Raw genomic sequence first — 14,573 nt, 5'->3', positions numbered from 1 at the left:
TCTATTATACTCACTAGCTCTGTGACCTTATGATTTTCACTTCACTTCTATGAACCTAGGTTTTCTTATCTGTGAAATAGGTAGAATTTCACATCGCTCGCAGGGGTGCTTTGAATTCAGATGAAATAGCATCAGTGATGTTATCTGGCAGAGGGGCTTACATATGCTAGAGGCTCAGCAAATGCTTATTAAATCTCAGCTGAAATATTTCCCAGTTACCTCTGCGAGGACAGCACTGAAATAAACCTGTGGGTTGAGAAAAAAAAGTTTTTTTAATGAGATATGTCTGCTTTTAGGTTGATTAAGCCTCTGTGGTTAGGATATTTATCTTGAACTAAATGCATCCCCTTGTATAAAAGCAATGCAAATACATTCCAAGAAAATGCCTTCAGGGAAAGGGTATAATTTCATCTTTACCTATTTTTGTATTTCTTTACAGTTGCCATGAGAGCATTTTAATAACCTCCGTGGAGTTGAAAGTGAGGCAGGTAATTGCCATAAGTAATTTAAGGGCTATTAAAGCTAACAAACCTCTCCTGTGGAATACCTTGTTAAACAGTGATCAGCAGAAATCACGTAAAAATCGTGTGCAGTATAAATTCAAGCTCTTTTTCCAGTTAAGCTGAAGTGAAAAATGTGATTAACATTACACAGCAGAGGGGTGCGGATATTAAAGCTCTTCCTGCCCCAGCCTTGGGTTGGCTCAAGCTGAAGATGCCCTGGTATTCTAATGAGATCCGCTCTCTTCCTTCTGAAGAGGCAGCGTTATCACCATTGTCATTTCCCACTAGCTGAACTGCCAGCTAATTTTCCATGCATACTTCTGAAGATTATACATCTGAGCATTTCTTCGTGCAAAGCCCACAGGGATCCCAGTTCCAGCCTTGGATCAGCCACTCACCAACCGTGTGACCTTAAGCAATTCTTTTTACCTCTCTTGGCATGAACTAACACAACTATAAAATAAAAAGATTTTATTGCATGCCCTCAAAGATATCCCCCAGCTCTAAAATTCCTTGATCCTAAACAAGCTCTATACTTAGAAGTCCCTTTTCTGACTATTTTAACTATCAAAAATATAACCATGAATCAAAAGGACGGCAGAAAGAAAGAACCCATGAAGAGCATAAGTTGATGTTATAAAGTCCATACATTTTATGCCTCCCAGAACCTGATAGGCCCAGGCTCACCATCAATTTATTCTTCCTTGCTACACTGGCCTAGTGACTTGTTTGCTCTATTTGCTGGGCTCACAACACACTAGAAGGAGAAAATTAGCTGAAACAGGCAAGAGCACTGACAATGACAAGAAGTGAAAGCCCAAAGGAGAAAACAGAAAACCTCAAGAAGTCAGGACTGTATCTGGTTCGTTGCTATATACCCAGGGCTGGGTACACATTATAGGCACAATAAATGTTAAATGAATGCATGATTGGATGGATGAATAAATGAATGAAAGCAATACCTACAAAAAGCAGATACAATTGTCTTAAATACAGTGGTCAGGGAACACTTAATACAGGTGCCCATGACCATACATGCCTGAAGAGCCTCTCAAAGACTTGTACACACCGCAGTTAATATCCACGTGGGTGGCCAAGACAGCAAGGGAAATTTAAACTATGCTCAGTAAACTCTCACTGAGATAGCAAATGATGACATCTGGTTAAACACGGGAGAGTGAGCACAGGTCTTATCTCTGCTTCCCTCCTAATACCCTACTTCAAAGGACAGGAAAGTGATATGTGTGTATGTGATTTCCATAAGGAAAAAGAGAGAGAAAAAGATCCAGGTGGACAAGAAATGTCAGCCAACATTTCTAAGCTAGAAAGGATCAAATGAAATGATGAGAGCTGATAAAGCAGAACAGCAAGGGCCTGCAGAGGGAAGCCAGTGAGAAGCCAGCCAAGTCAGGCCTCAGATCCCTGGAAAGACTCAAATGAGAGGCACTAGGACAAGGCAGGAAACTGGAGAATTCTTACCTGGGGAAACAGACTATACCCAGAGAAAAGATCTCTAAAGACTGACGCTCGCTATTTACAGACACTACACTCTCAAGGTAGGGTTTTCCCATGAGCACTTGGATCCCTATCCAGTCACATCATAGTTGAAAAGCCCTGCTTCTCCCCTCCCAAAAAGTGACCAATCTGCTCCAAGATAATCAGACCCAAAACACCAGAAGTAAGCCTCCAATAAGGAAAACCAAGACCAAAACAAACTAACAAAAGGAACTCAAGACAGTGAAGGGAGAAGAAAACTTTGAATGTATGTAACTGATATTCTTAGAGAGATGGGAGAAAATATTCTTCATAGCAAAAGAACAGAATGCTGTGTTTTTTAAGGAATAGAAAACAAATTAGAATGATTACAATTTGACAATGTGAAAGCTGAATAAGAGATTCAACAGAAAAAAATTCGATAAAAATTTTGGAATGTAAAGTCAAAAGACTTTCTCAGAAAGCTAAACAAAAAGACAGACGAACAGTAGGAGATATGAGGAAATTTGAGTATCAATCAGCTCAGGAAGTCTAACCACTGTATAATTGAGTTCCAGAAAAAGAGAACATGGTAAAATAAAAGAGAAATTATCAAAATACTGACGCACAAAATATTCTCATAACTGGGAGACATATTCAGATTATAAAAGCCTATTGAATGTATAGCACAATGAATAAAGAAACCCCCATGTCAAGTTACACTGATGTGAAATTTCAGAGCACTGGGGATAAAGAGAAGATATAAAATCCTGAAGTCATAAATAACTAGTTCACGTCAAATGATTGCAAATATGAATGTCATCTGACTTCTCAATAACATAGTCAAAGCTAGGAGTCCATGGAGCAACAGCTTCAAATTTTGAATAAATATTTGCATCCCAGAATGCTACATTCAGTCAAATCATCAGTTATGTGTGAAGAGATAATAATACAACACTTTCGGGGTCTCAAAAAATATTTCTCATGCATGCTTTCTTAAGAAACTACTGAAGGATATGTTCTACTGAAATCAGGGCATTATACTAAGGATGAGAAAGAGGTGAGATTTAGGAAACAAGAAACACATCTCAGGAGAGAAGCAAAGAGAAGAGCCGGGAGCACATCTATAGAGCATGCCTAGGGCACAGCTGGGTCACACAGGAGCCGGAGGACAGAGGACTCCTAGAGGAACATCTCCAAGGACAAAGAAAAGCCAATGCTTTAGACTGGATGAGAAATAATAGTCACTGGAGTTGGAAACTTGGAAAATAATTAGTGTTAAGAACACAGTCAAAGAAGTAGGTGGGGGGAAATAAAGTTAACTATTAACTCCAAGAAGCAAAATATTTTGAACAAGAAAGGAAGTGTAATCACAAAATACCAGACAGAAAATCAGGCAGACATTTTACATTGCTTTAACTAAACATTTTGATATAATTATCAAATTCTTTTGAGAACAGGAGGGAAAGCAAGGATATTGGATCATATAAGGATATGAAGTCCTCCTCTTCATAATAAAAAGCCAATAAAAAGTATAAAATGATAAAATTTGATAAATCAAGGACTAAACATTATACTCAAAAGTTTACAGAGGAATAGAGCAGGGGACTTCTGGGTTTGTTTGTTTGCTTGTTTGTTTATTTGTTTCCTTTAATAGCCTTCTAATTTTGGTAAAAGTTTTAAGTAACTTTAAAAATGAGATCAGATTGTCATAAATAGCCTGACCCAAGCCCGTGGTTATGCTTGAAGTTTTCACCTAAAGAGTAGAGCATGCTACAATCAAGTTAGAATGGCCATAGTATGAGGGCTAAGGAGAACTAACCAGACCTGCCAATCCAGGATGACCTGAGCCATCACCAAAGTCCAAGGGGTCATGTCCAAAGGGGTGGGTGAGACACAACGAAGATACTCTGGGGTGTGTGCTTCTTGACATCAGGTGAAGGCACAAGTCTTTAATTAAGAGCCTCAAAAATATCAAGAATATTGAAGCAGGGCTCTGTCTTGGGTAAAATGGCCATGGAGAGTATGGCCTCCAGCTCTGCTAGACAATAACCAGCCTGCACTTCAGAATCTGTAGTCTCTAATGGATAACTGAGCAGTAGGTGCTTACAAAACAGCTCCCATAACATTTGCTGTCCAGGCACATGATGGTATGAGACTGGGTAGTGACCACTCAGTGATCATGAAGGTCCTCAGGCTTAAATCCATCCACATTTCTTTCTTTTTTTTTTTTTAAGATTATTTATTTATTTATTTGACAGAGAGAGAGAGAGAGCACAAGTAGGCAGAGCGGCAGGCAGAGGGAGAGGGAGAAGCAGGTTCCCCACAGAGCAGGAAGCCCGAGGCGGGACTCGATCCCAGGACCCTGGGATCATGACCTGAGCCAAAGGCAGACGCTTAACCATCTGAGCCACCCAGGTGCCACCATCCACATTTCAATAAGCTACTGGAGCCCCAAACTCAGGTTCCAGTTTCTACCGAGGTAGGGACTATCCATGCGCTCCCAGGCCCATGGTTTCACTGGCCCCAAGCCTGGGCAGGGTTGGCTCTGCTGAAGCTAGACAACACTGGGGACAGATATAATGGGGCTGGCACAGGAAGTGACCTACAGAACAAAAATGTCTAATACAAGCCAGAAAGATTCCCTCCAAAATGGTTAAGTTTTATGTTAAGCTTTAGTGCTTAATGCTTCCATTACATGAAATATTCACTTACGTAGAACAGCTCATTCCCCAGTAATATGAGATTAATGAGGCATCACTGTACATAAAAGCTACCGAACTGGCTCAGATCAATCGTCTGTCCTGTCCAGCAGTCTGCCTTTTAAAGGGCACAAAAGAATATGAAATCCAGAAACAGAAGCATCTGGCTCAGGGGCCTATTTTCACCACTTTGAAATGTGGGACTTTGGGCAAGCTGTTATTTATCTGCTCCCAGCTTCAATTTACTCATCTGTAAAATAGTTCTATGAATACCTTCCTCTCAGTAGTGGTGTAAAAATTCAGCGAGATGATATCCTTAAAAGTACCTTTCAGACTGTAATGGTGTCTAAATATGTTCATTAATTTAGCTGAAGCATATATGAAAGCTTAATTGCTGTTGTCTATCATAGTTTTCTTCCATATCCTGAAAAGATTATTAACTTCTTTTAAAAAATCTAATTATTGACTTTTCTATGAATATATTTTTTAAATGCCAAATCTGTCTAGAATCTTGGTCTCTGTTTTTTTTTTAAGATTTTATTCACTTATTTATTTGAGAGAGAGAGAGTGGGGGAGGGGGGAGGAACAGAGGGAGAGGGACAAGCAGACTCCCCACTGAGCACAGAGCCAGACATGGTGCTTGATCTTACGACCTGAGCCAAAATCAAGAGTCGGAGACTTAACCAACTAAGCCACCCAAGCGCCCCTTGGTCTCTGGTTTTTTGATGAACTGTTGGTATATTCAACTTCAAAAATTTGGTAGGGAAGTTCATAGAATCTTTTTTTAAAAAAAAACTAGAAAAACCACATAACCTAACATGTTCCTAAACCTTCTCACCCGGCACCTGAGTCCCTCCAGACCCACCCCTCTGCTCAGTTGTACTTTTAGTGAAAAATTCCTGGACTGGGGATGTTGTGGGTGAGTCAGAAACTTAGTGTGAGCTGGAAGGAAGAACCGGGCTAAGTTAAATGATTAGGCTTTGATAGACACCCAGAGAAACACTTTCTGGAAGACTGAATGAGGCTGAAGCTTTCTTACATGTTTCAGGAAGCTGTCTGTCCCAAAGGACTAAGCCAGTGCGGTTGACAGTGGACTGGGCAGGCCCTATCATTCGGGGCCCACCACAGGAGGAGGTATCTAGAGGCATAGCATAAAAAGGAAGGAGCACTCTGTAACATTTTGATTAACAGTTCAATTGAAATTTTCGGGTTTTTACTACCTCTGTTAGGAGACCCTGGTCAAGTAGAAAAGGCAGTAAGAAAGGAATCGGATGAAGAGCCGGTCCTAAATCCAACCAGCTATGAGACCAAATACGACATCTTTCCTCCATGGGTCTCAGTTTGTACAAATAAGGGGTATGGAGTAGATCAGGGATTCAAATATGTTCTGTGGATTCTGGGTTCTCCATTTACATTGGGTCACATCCCAAGAGGTGGAGGAAAGAGTGGTAAGGGAGTGGAGGCAAAGTGTGTCTGCATCTCTCCCCTGGACCCCATGTAAAAAGAAGAGCTTTACCACCACCTCTTTTATCCATTTTGTATTAGGATTTTTGGAGGCAGTGCTCCCTGACTAAAAACACATTTGAGAACCACTGGATTGTATGTCCCTAATGTTCCCTTCCAATCCTATGATTAGCTGATAAATTGACACCTATTCGCACTGGATACATGAAATAGATCACACCATACAACGCATTCTGGCCTTGGAGGTATATTCTTAAGAGATGTATTCAAATCAGCACACCCAGCATGGGAAGCATTGCTGGCTGGAGCCGTCCCATTCTCCAAGAAAATAAGTTCTTGCTCAATACCCACTTATTGTTACATAAGCCATCACAATGTGCTCATAAAAGTAACGAAAGACAGTCTGCCCTTGCAAGACTTACACTATTGAGAGGGTAAGACTGAAACACATACAGAATAATTACAGCTCAACACCCCCCCCAAAAAAGTGCATAATTATGTGAAACACTATAAGGTACAAACTCTGATTGTGTCTGCATGTAGCAGTAGGGGAAAGCATGGGAGGAGACGGGTCCAAACAGTGAGAAAAGGCATCATGGAGGAGGTGAGAGTCTGGAGCTAAGCCTTCAAGACAACAACTAAAATCCAAGAACTAAACACTAAAATACTTTTAAAGGTTTCAAGCTGCATAAGTTCAGAAATAAGATCAATGTTAACTCATGGCACTGACCTGAAAAACACTCATTTTGTGGCATAACAGATTTCCTTCCACCCTTAACTCCTTACTTACTTTAAACTTTATTGCAGAAAGGTTTGAGCAGGGTTTTATGGTAAAGAGACCTAAGCTCTGTTAGCCTAATAATTCAATAATTTGTGGACGTTATGCTATAAAATGTGTAAATATTAGCAAGAGGAAAGTGTGTCTTGCACATTTTTATACCACAGAATCTAAAGGACCTGATTTGCAGGCAAGGTGGCACTATGAATCACAAAGAACCTTCTTCTACCCCAAAAACAATAATCAAGTCTTAACCTCACTCAAAAAATATAAATAGAACAAGGCTTACACTGCTGAGGAGGTGAGATTGAAACACTCAGAAACATTACAACACAATACAAAACCAGCTACAGCTCTAGGTCTACTGGGCTTGGGCAAGATAATGGTCCCTGAGGATGTGGGGAGACCAAAGCCAGGCCCCTGCAGGAAAACTGGCACTGGGGTTGGCATCCCCTCCTGTCACCTAGAGGGAAGGCAAGAGGAAGCAGAGACAGCTGCCCGTGATCTCAGGAATCTGATCTGCAACATCTCTAGAGAAGGAGAGCTCGAAGTCATCAGTATAACGCTGGTTCCGACCTGTGGGTCCTTCAAGGGGAGCGGAGGAAACTATGGAGGCGCACAATGAGAATAAGATGGACACATCAACACTGCCCCCCACCCTCAGCTCACAAATACTCAAATTCCAAAGCAAGTGAGTAAAACTAATGTCAGAAAAGATAGCCACATCAAAAAGACAGGACGTAACAGGTGTTGGTGAGGATGTGGAGAAAAGGAAATACTCGTGCGCTGTTGGTGGGAATGCAAACTGGTGCAGCCACTAGGGAAAATAGTATGGAGGGTCCTCAAAAAATTAAATATAGAACTACCACATCATCCAGCTATTCCATTTCTGGGTATATATTCAAAGATATCTGCACTCATTGCAGCATTATTCACAATAGCCAAGATATGAAATATATATATATGGAATATTATTCATCCATGAGAAAGAATGAAATCCTGCTGCTTGGACACATGGATGGACCTTGGGGGCATCATGGTAAGTAAAATAAGTCAGGCAGAGAAAGACAAATACTATATTCACTTACATGTGGAATCTAAAAAAGCCAAACTCATAGAGTAGAGTGGTGATTCCCAGAGGCTAGTGAGTGAGGGAAAGGGGGAAAAGTAGGTCAAAGGGTACAAATTTCCAGCTGTAAGATGAATAAGTTCTGGGGATCTAATGTACACCATTGTGATTACAGTTAATAATACTGTATTGTATACTTGAAAGTTGCTATGAAAGTGGACCTTAAATGTTCTCACCTCAAAAAGGTAATTATGTGATGTGATGAAGGTATTAGCTAACACCAGAGTTGTAATCATTTTGCAGTATCTAAGTGTATCAAATCAACATGTTGTATACCATAAACTTACACAATGTTATATGTCAGTTATATCTCTATAAAAACTGGGAAAAAAGCCAACAAACTGAACAAATGAGAGATTTCTCTTTTATAGGATTCTAAATAATAATTCAATCTTGTGTAAAAGAAAATGACTTTAAAATAGTATGGTCTATGCTCATGGATCAGAAGAACAAATATTGTTAAAATGTCCATAATACCCAAGGCAATCTATAGATTTAATGCTATCTTACCAAAATACAAACAGCATTTTTCACAGAACTAAAACAAAAAACCCTAAAATTTGTATAGAACCACAAAAGACCCTGAATAGCCAAAGAATTATTTAAAAAGAACAAAACTGGAGGTATCACAATTCCATATTTCAAGGTATACTATAAAACTGTAGTAATCAAGGGGCACCTGGGTGGCTCAGTTGGTTAAGCGACTGCCTTCGGCTCAGGTCATGATCCTGGAGTCCCGGGATCGAGTCCCGCATCGGGCTCCCTACTCAGCGGGGAGTCTGCTTCTCCCTCTGACCCTCCTCCCTCTCATGCTCTCTGTCTCTCATTCTCTCTCTCTCAAATAAATAAATAAAATCTTTAAAAAAGTAAAAAAAAAAAAAAAACTGTAGTAATCAAAACATTATGGTACTGACACAAAAATAGATATATAGATAGAAAAGAATAGAGAGCCCAGAAACAAACCCATGATGATATTGTCAATTAATCTTTGACGAAGTAAGAATATGTAATGGGAAAAAGATAATCTCTTCAACAAATGGTGCTGGGAAAACTGGACAGAAACATGCAAAAGAAGGAAACTGGACCACTTTCTTATACCACACACAAAAATAAATTCAAAATGGATTAAGGACCTACATGTGAGACCTGAAACTATAAAAATCCTAGAAGAGAGCACAGGCAGTAATCTCTCTAACATCGGCCATAGCAACATTTTTCTAGATATGTCTCCTGAGGCAAGGGTAAAAACGCAAAATTAAATTATCAGGACTACATCAAAATAAAAAGTTACTGCACAGCAAAGGAAATAATCAACAAAACTAAAAGACAGCCTACTGAATGGGAGAAGATATTTGCAAATGACGTATCTGATAAAGGGTTAGTATCCAAAATATAGATGAAGAACTTCTAAAACTCAACACCAAAAAAACAAATAATCCAATTAAAAATGGGCAGAAGGCATGAACAGACATTTCTCTAAAAAAGACATCCAGATGACCAACAGACACCTGAAAAGATGCTCAACATCACTCATCATCAGAGAAATGCAAATCAAAACCACAACGAGATAGCACCTCACACCTGTCAGAATGGCTCAAATCAAAAACACAAGAAACAATCAGTGTTGGCGAGGATGTGGAGAAAAAGGAACCTTTGTTCACTGTTGGTGGGAATGCAAATGGGTGCAGCCATGTGGAAAACAGTATGAAGTTCCTCAAAAATTAAAAACAGAATTACCATACAATCCAGTAATTCCACTACTGGGTATTTGCCCAAAGAATACGAAAACACTAATTCAAAAAGATACACACACCCTATGTTTATTGCAGTATTATTTACAAAAGTCAAATTATGGAAGCAGCCCAAGTATCCATCCATAGATGAATGGATAAAGAAGATGTGGTATATATATGTACAATGGAATATTCCTCAGCCATAAAAAAGAATGGACTCTTGCCATTTGCCACAACATGGAAGGAGCTAGAGGGTATAATGCTAAGTAAAATAAGTCAGTCAGAAAAAAACAAATACCGTATGATTTCACTCATATGTGGAATTTAAGAAACAAAACAAAGAAAAAAAGAGACAAACCAAAAAAGTCTCTTAACTATAGAGAACAAACTGATGGGGTTATGGGGGCGGGGGGGGGGATGTAGGGGGGATGGGTGAATTAGATAAAGGGATGAAGAGAGCATACTTACCATGATGAGCACTGAGTAATGTATGGAAGTGTTGAATCACTATATTGTACACCTGAAACTGATATAACACTGTATGTTAACTATACTGAAATTAAAATTTTTAAAAATGATAATTAAAAAATAGTATGGTCTAAATCTTCAATGAGATAAAGTAATGGCTAATATCAACATACCCCCCAAAAAATTAAGCAGCAAAAACAGGCAACTGTGAATCAAGAACACATAGATTTTTTTAAAGATTGGATTCAAAATACTAAAAATTAAACTACAATCCCAAAAGCAAAATAATCTCAGTAGAAAAGACCAAAGGTGAGTTTTTAAAGGCACAACCCCCCAAAATAAAGGGAAGAGCAACTATACAGATATAATACATACATATGTACATACATACACATAAAAGCTGAGAAGCAGATAGGCATGTGGAAACCAACTCAGCAGACCCCAAATGCCAAAACCGAGGGAAAGTAAGAGGCAAACTCATTTATACAGAAGGACTCCAAAATGCTCAGGACCTGGGAGCACCAGGGGGATCTGAGAGAGGAGGTAAAGGTGGGGCTGAGAGGAGGAAGCCAGGCTGAATGTCCAGTTAATGTGTAGTTTGTGGCCCCGGCATAAGGGGGGCTGGAGAGGGCCCGCCATCGGGATGAGATGGTCCCCTGTGTCCTTAGAGCTGCTGAATGGAGGGAAGGTCAGTGAAGGAGGGGCCTACCTTCGGTAGCACCACTTCTATGCCTTTCATCTACTGGGGTACCATGTATGATATTGCTTATTGCTTGAAGAAAGGTCTTGTCCTTGGGGGGTGGCAGGGAATGTTCTCTAAACCAGCATCTCACACTGTTGCAGACTGAGGATATTGGCCTACCATTTGGCTAAAATAGCTTACTCAGTAATTGGGCAAATAGGTGAGGGTTCTGGCCTTAATTAAAAACATCAGAAAAGAGTCAAAGTAAGAGCATGGGCCTGGGAATGCCACCCCAAAAGATGAAATGCCCTCATTTTGTTTTAGACGCAAACACAAGTTAATTTTGGAGACAAATCTACCTGAAGTGATTCTTATAGCACCCTTTGCTGCAGCTCATCCTATCACCTAATGATCCTCTGCTGGGGCTTTTGACACAAAAGGGGAGGTTTGAAGATGCCTAGAAGGAAGGAGAGGATTTCAAGTTTAATCGTAAGCCTGCCCTGGGTTCATGTTATTCACGTGATTAACTCCCTGGAATCCGATAGCCACACTTTGGGTCTCCATGCTGTCATGTACTAGCCAGCTAACACGGCGCAAGTTGGGAAGCTCCCAGCATTTTCTTAACTATAAAAAAAAAAAAAGAAATGCAAATAACAATACCTACACCAAAGTGTTCAAGTTAGGATTTAATAGGATAATGAGTCACGAAAAGGTTTAGCATGGTGTCTGGGATGTAGCAAAAATTAGTTGTCTTTATTATTGCTTAAAGGGCCACAAACTTCAGAAGGAAAACAAGCTATTAGTTAAAGTGCATCAGTGCTTAGTGCTCCTAAAGGAATGGCAAGAGAAGACTTGGACATACAAGATACAGTTGATTTTTATTTGCACTTTAAATGAAAATTGTCCCAAGATCTTCTGTTTTGTCTCAAGAAAATCGACAAACCTGTATCTTATGGCTAAATCAACACGGTTCAATCTATACCAGATATTTGATTTTCATCTGGACCCAGTTTTGGAAGGGTGGAACCTTTCGTGTGAGCAGACAACTAGATGGAGGAGGGTTGAATCCCATTTTTTTCTGCTGGGATTAGCTCTTAGCAGAGTAAATGTGGTCCCTTCGCTAATCAATAAAATCAGTGTTGAACTGCGCCATGGACTCAAAGTCCAGCTTGAGGATTTTGCTTGCCTTGCCCTGCTAGCATCACAAAGCCCCCAGGGGATCTAAATGTCACTACCCCTGACTCAGTGCTTTTCCTTCCCAAGTGGCCCCCAATATTCTTTCCCTTCCTGGTATTACGTAAACACTTCCCTTGAAGACTAAAGTCAGACCTAACATTAACTAGTGAGTATGTGAAGACTGAAGAAATGAGGACGCCCCATATCCTTAAAAACCACAACCAGTAAAACAGTGGTTCTAGAACTGTGGTCCCTGACACGGCAGCATGTGCATCATCTGGGAGCTTGTTAAAAAAGCAAGTTCTTGGCCCCACCCAAGACCTACTGAATCAGAATGCCTGGGGATAAACCCAGCAATCTGTGGTTTAACAAGCCCACCAGGTGATTTCGATGCATCCTTGCATTTGAGTCTCTTAAGTAAAAGAAAGATTTTTCATGGCAACTAAAAGGGGAAGCTTTGTGTCAGAGAACTAATAGCATTTGACAGTATTAAAGGCTGAAGCATGAGGACAAAACAAGGCAAGAGCTATTACAGGCAGAAAAGCCTTGCATAATTACTTTCCAGTGTTTATCTTCTCCACTCAGCTCTAAGCTCCAGTTGTCCTGTTCTTGGTAACAGTCAGTATAAGCTCAGTTATGTTCCAGTGCCAACACAACCCTAAATTCCAGGAGCTTCAACAACAAAGGCTTATTTCTCATTAACATCACACATCCATCAAAGATCAGTGGGGCTCTGCCCCATGTCAGGGACACCAGAATGACCCAGAAGTCACCATGGGAACATTGCTGGTTGTTGCAGCAGAGGGAAAGGGATCACAGCTTTTAAAGGTTCTGGTAAGCAATGACACTTGGCACTTCGACTCACATTTTAGGCCATAGCAAGTCACACGGCCAACCTGAGTTGAGGGGGACAGGGTAGTACAGCCCTCCCATTTGCCTTGGAGGAATGAACTAAATATTTGTGCAACAGCTAGTAACTCCACAAGGAGTGCCAGGCCCTCTGAGGTAGGTGGTCTCATTTTGCAGGTAAGAAAAGAGACAGAGAGAGGTTACATAATGCGCCCAAAGTCCCTCAGCAGGTCAGTATCAGAGCTGCTTTTCTGTTTGATTCCAGAGTTTGTGCTGGAAAACACGGTGCCACCCTGTTGGAGATGGAGACAACGGGAAAGGGAAGTGCTTTTGCAGGAGATGAACTCAGCTTTAAATGGCAGTGGGACTTTGAAGTGGAAATCTCTCACCACAACTCTGAACATGGAATTAGAACAGAGGAGATACAAAGAAGCTGGATGTGCCTGTGGGGCCGGAACTTAACACACAGAATAAAGAGTCAGGGAAATACTCCTCTGTTTTTTCTCTCAAGACAGAAGGGAGTGTGTGTGGGCAGGGAGGGCGGGGGGACCAGTCCTCAGAATATTTGCAGGTTGAGGAAGAGAGGAAAGCTAAGAAGAAAGTAATTATGAAAGAAAGGAAAACCCAAGGGGAAAGGCCTTCAGGAAGAACACAAGGTCAAGACTGTTACCAAAGGAAGTTGGCTGTTGATAATACAAGTTTTTTAATCTATTATATTTGAATAGGAAGAAAGCTAGAGTGTCCTCCAAGGAGCAGATTTAATAACACTGTGAAATGGGAAACTCCAAATTCCAAGGGCAGGAAAGGAAAAGGAAACTGTGGGTGTGAGCCATAAAATCGAAGATTTCAATGGAAAAAAATAGATGGGTGGATTAACATCACGACTGAGGTTTCATATTTTACAAAGGGAAGCATACAAATGCCTGAGTGCAGGAGGATAGGAGAGATGGAGAAGCAGAGTAAGGCGCACAGAAAGACAGGGTGCGGTAGAGATGAAATCGGTGGGGTCCACAGGGCAGGCTGCAAGGACGCTTCAATAGGCAGCAGGTCTTTGCTTGCTCTGAGATCAGGGAAGTGTGAGAGCCTAGAGGGAGGGAAATTGCTGATTGTAGATAAAGTCAAGGGCTCTGAGAGTGCACAATTGATGATTCTATCTGCCACAGGCCAACCCCAAATCACAAAACATAGCATCTTTCTGTGTCCAAATACTCTATTTGCCTGGTCCACAGCAGGGTAAGTATCTCCAGGGGTTTTTCCCTCTGTGCACCATTTTTCTTTTCTTTTTCCCAGTTGGAAGATTATACCTGGTTTGTACAATTAGTCACTCCTGTGGCAGACACAGGCCCTGGTCACCCAATATCCATTTTTCTTGTCTTCCTTATTAAATGGCCCAGGTTTTTTCAGAGCGGCAATAACAGACAAATTCTTCCTTTCCCAACCTCCCTTACATTCCTAACCAAAGAGACAGCAATGGCAAGAGATTTGTCCATTAGTTCACAAATGGAGATGTTTCCTGGGAACTCGTGTTGGGATTGGGAAGTTCGAGGCATTCCAATGTATGAGTTCCATATAAGAGAGCCATAATGGAGAGGTGAATGGGGTAATCCTGACTGATT

The sequence above is a fragment of the Mirounga leonina genome, unplaced genomic scaffold (assembly GCF_011800145.1).
Source record: "Mirounga leonina isolate KUSES-001 unplaced genomic scaffold, KU_Mleo_1.0 Mir_125, whole genome shotgun sequence".
In the NCBI taxonomy this organism is placed as follows: domain Eukaryota; kingdom Metazoa; phylum Chordata; class Mammalia; order Carnivora; family Phocidae; genus Mirounga; species Mirounga leonina.
This window is presented reverse-complemented; position numbering follows the sequence as displayed.